Source organism: Setaria italica, chromosome VI, assembly GCF_000263155.2.
Source record: "Setaria italica strain Yugu1 chromosome VI, Setaria_italica_v2.0, whole genome shotgun sequence".
NCBI classification, from domain to species: domain Eukaryota; kingdom Viridiplantae; phylum Streptophyta; class Magnoliopsida; order Poales; family Poaceae; genus Setaria; species Setaria italica.
This window is the reverse complement of record NC_028455.1, coordinates 21,032,262-21,036,911: the sequence shown is the minus strand read 5'-3', so window position 1 is coordinate 21,036,911 and position 4,650 is coordinate 21,032,262. Positions and strand designations below refer to the sequence as shown.

The following is a 4,650-nucleotide window of genomic DNA, read 5'->3' as shown; positions in this document are numbered from 1 at the left end:
TACAGGGTGCCACCACCCACCGGGATAAAAGGCGGGCGCCTTTTATCCCGGGTGCAGTCGCCAACCGGGATAAAAGGGTACGCTAGCGCGGGAGAAGAACGTACCCTTTTATCCCGGTTGCCGTTTGCAACCGGGATAAAAGGGGGGCCTTTTGTCCTGGTTGCTGTTAACACCCGAGACAAAAGGTCTTTTTTCCTATTTTTCTTCTCCCGCCTGTTTTTTGGAAATGGATTTTATTTTATCTTTTCACTGCATTTCAAGATGAAAAACAAAACCTTCACAGATTTTGTACATGCAAAAATATATTTAATTAACGAGTAAATTGACAATAAGTATGAATTAATCATTAATTCTATAACAGTTCATTTAGCCTGTAAAATATTTATTTTACTGCATTGCTGTGATCAAGAAATTATTCAATTAAATTATTTCAATGCGCAGAAAAATCCATGTTAGTATGTGGTTAACAATGTTCATGTTTATCTAAAAAATCTTCACCTAACAAATTTAATAACACATGAAATCATACATAGGGTAAATTACAAATTGTATCAATTAATACACAAAGGTCATGTACATTTAACGCATTACAATACAACGTTGTAAAATTTCTTCTTCACGAAAGTTCCTTGATCATGATCGCGGCGTAAGTACGGAGCCTCTTCTTTGGATAGCAGGATGCTTGGATCAACTTCAACGGCGAATGGAGGCATGCCATCAAACTGATCATAATCATCTGATTGGTCTGTTTTATCCTCGACTCCCATGATTTTTCTTTTACCTGGAAGAACTATGTGGCACTTTGGCTCCCATGTCTCTTCTGGATTCCTCTTGAGTTTGCTGCACATGTCCTTCATATAGAACACCTGATGCACATCATTGGCAAGTACGAATGGGTCATCACTGTATCCAGTCTTGCTCAGATCTACTATTGTCATTCCGTACTGATCTTTGGTGACGGCAGTTAGCTTCACCCAATTGCAAAGAAATAGAGGGATGTACAGCGGTCCGTATTCGAGTTCCCATATCTCCTGTATGAAACCATAATACGACTCCTTGCTATTATTTCTGTCCATGGCATCTATGCGGACACCACTATTCTGGTTCGTGCTTTTCTGGTCCTGGGCTCTCGTGTAAAATGTGTAACCATTTATCTCATAGCCTTGGAATTTGACGATTGTGGTAGCAGGTCCCCTGGCTAACCAGGCAAGCTGTGGGTGAATCTCAGAGTTACCCATAAGTTGTTGGCGCAACCAGGAGAGAAAAGTTTCCATGTGATGACGGGTAAGCCAAGCATCGGATTTGGTCGGGTTTTTTGAAGCTACCATCTGCCTGTGCTGCTCGATATACGGAGACACAAAGGATGACTGTTGTAGAACAGTGTAGTGTGCCGTGTCGAACAAATCAGTATCATTGCTCAAACTTGATTTCCTTCCAAGGGTGCCCATTCCTCGGAGCCTCCCCTCGTGGCGTGAAGTTGGAACCCCAATCGAGTCAATTGAATCAACAAAATCAACACAAAACTCGATCACCTCCTCTGTTCCATATCCCTTGGCGATGCTTCCTTCTGAACGGGCACGATTAAGAACATAGTTTTTTAGGACTGCCATGAACCTCTCGAAAGGCCACATATTGTGCAGGTATACAGGTCCGAGAATACCAATCTCTTTTACTAGGTGAACCAGTAAGTGCGTCATAATATTGAAGAAGGATGGTGGAAATAACAACTCAAAACTGACAAGACATTGCACCACATCGTTCTGTAGCTTTGATAGCTTGGATGGATCGATTGCCTTCTGCGAAATCGCATTGAGAAACGCGCATAGCTTTACGAGCGGCAACCGGACATTTTCTGGTAAAACACCCCTCAGTGCAACCAGAAGCAACTGGGTCATCAACATGTGGCAGTCATGAGCCTTGAGATTTGTAAACTTCTTTTGTTTCATATTTATTATTCCCTTTATATTCGAGGAGTCCCAGACGGGACCTTCATACTATTCAAGCATTCAAACATGCTATCCTTCTCTTCCTTGCTGAGAGTGTAACTGGCAGGACGTAAGTAGTGCTGTCCATTATCTCTCTTTTCCGGATGTAGGTCATCTCGTTGCCCCATGGCTTTCAGGTCCTGTCGTGCTTCCAATGTATCTTTTGAGGTTCCATAAACACCCATGAAGCCTAGCATGTTCACGCAAAGATTCTTCGTCAGGTGCATCACGTCTATTGCGTTGCGAACCTCTAGGATTTCCCAATAAGGTAGCTCCCAAAATATTGACTTTTTCTTCCACATGGGTGCATGTCCGTTATCGTCGTTCGGAACAGGTTGGCTACCAAGTCCCTTTCCGAAGACTACATATACATCCTTCATCATCTCGAACACACGCTTTCCATTACGGTGTGCAGGTTTTTTACGATGGTCTGGCGCCCTTTTGAAATGCATCCCGCTCTTTCTCAGCTGGTGGTGAGCAGGGAGAAATCGACGATGACCCATATAGACGACCTTTTTACAGTGCTTCAAGTACATGTTGCCTGTGTCGTCTAAACAGTGGGTGCATGCCCGATATCCCTTATTTGTCTGTCCTGAAAGGTTACTCAATGCAGGCCAATCGTTGATGGTTACGAACAACAGTGCTCGTAGATTAAAGATCTCTTGTCTATCCTCATCCCACACACGTACACCTTCTTCCTTCCAGAGCTGTAAAAGGTCATCAACCAACGGCCTTAGGTACACGTCAATATCGTTGCCGGGTTGTTTTGGGCCTTGGATAAGCGCCGGCATCATAATGAACTTCCGCTTCATGCACAGCCAAGGAGGAAGACTGAACATACAAAGGGTCACAGGCCAAGTACTATGGCCACTACTCAACTCACCGAATGGATTGAATCCATCAGTGCTTAAACCAAACCTTATGTTCCTTGCTTCACTTTCAAAGTCTGGGAATGTTCTATCAATTGATCTCCACTGTGCCCCATCTGTGGGGTGTCTCAGCATCTCATCTTCCTTACGGTCTTCTTTGTGCCATCGCAACAACTTAGCATTCGCCTTGTTCCTGAACAAGCGCTTCAAGCGTGGTATTATAGGGAAATACCACATCACCTTCGCGGGAACTCTCTTCTTGGGAGACTGCCCCTCGACATCACCAGGATCATCTCGCCTGATCTTATACCGCAGGGCTTCGCAGACGGGACAAGCATCCAATTTCTCATATTCATCACCACTATAGAGGATACAGTCATTAGGGCATGCGTGTATCTTCTGAACATCCAATCCGAGAGGGCAAATAATCTGTTTAGCTTCATATGTTGTGGACAGTAATTCATTATTCTCGGGGAGAATCTTCTTGACAATGTTCAACATTCCCTGAAATGCCTTATCGGACACACCATTTTTTGCCTTCCATTGCACAAATTCTAGTGTCGTATCTAGTTTTTTATGGCCCTGCTGGCAATCTGGGTACAACAATTTTTGGTGATCATCTATCATGCGCTGCAACTTTGCTGCTTCCTTCTCAGTTTCGCAATCTCTGTATGCATCTCGTATCACTTGACCAAGGTCATCAGTAGGGTCATTTTCTGCAAACTCATCTTCATCAGCCTCGCCCATTGTAGTACCTGCAAAAGCTTGGCCTGCAACCCAGTCCGGAATGGTGTCATCTTCCTCCTCCTCCTCCTCGCCATCTTCCATTACAACCCCTAGTTCACCGTGCTTGGTCCAAACCAAATAGTTAGGCATGAAACCGTATTTAAACAAGTGGCTGTGAATAGTCCCCCAGGAATCCTTTGAATACTCCTTCCTGTTATTGCATTGGAAGCATGGACAACATACGAACCTATTCTCTAGCTTGTTCGCTTTTGCCACATCGAGAAAATAATGCAAGCCATCAATAAACGTCTTGCTCCGCCTGTTTGCATTATACATCCATTGTCGGTCCATCTGCATCGTATTACGCATGAAAATGGATTACACTTGACAATGGATTACGCGTGAAAATCGATTAAAGATCCAAACAACATGGTACAATACAACAACATGAAGATCCAAATACACATATTTAAATTAAAGTCCCAAACAACATGATACAATACAACAAGCCATCCACTGGTTATTATCAAGGAGGACTTTAAGCATCCTTGGACGGTGAAGACGAAGGTTCCGCTGACCCAACCTCATCCTTAGGTTTATTTGTGCCGCCTGAAACGGTAGTACTAAGTGAACGTGAAACACCCGGGACTGAGGGTGGAGCATAACGACCACCAAAAGGAGGTTCCTGACCCGCGGCAACAGCTTCTTCATGACGTTGCTGCAAATAACGAAGCATTGCTTTTTCCAGCGCGCTCTTTTTCTTCGGCTTATGCTGAGGGCCAACTATGATTGGAACCTTGCCATAATAGGAACCACGATTGCCCCCACCATCGCCACTTCCTCCAGTAGCAGAAGCCATCTATGTACAAAAATTATTATCTTAACACTGCATAAGTTGTTCAACTTGAAGACCGTGATCATCTCGCGAGGATGTCCTCAACTGGGCGGCACCACACTTCATCATGAAAGAGGTTAGATGCTACGGAAAAGGGGACACGGTCACGATGTCCGTATCCACTCTTTCTCGTAGAATCGAACCTCCTTCTTGACATACGTTGCTGCTCGGCGGA

General features: G+C 44.2%; 1 pseudogene; it reads right to left on the bottom strand.

The window, feature by feature from the left end:
- Positions 1-611: 611 nt before the first annotated feature.
- LOC105914665 lies at positions 612-3,916 on the bottom strand (annotated as a pseudogene).
- Positions 3,917-4,650: the final 734 nt, after the last annotated feature.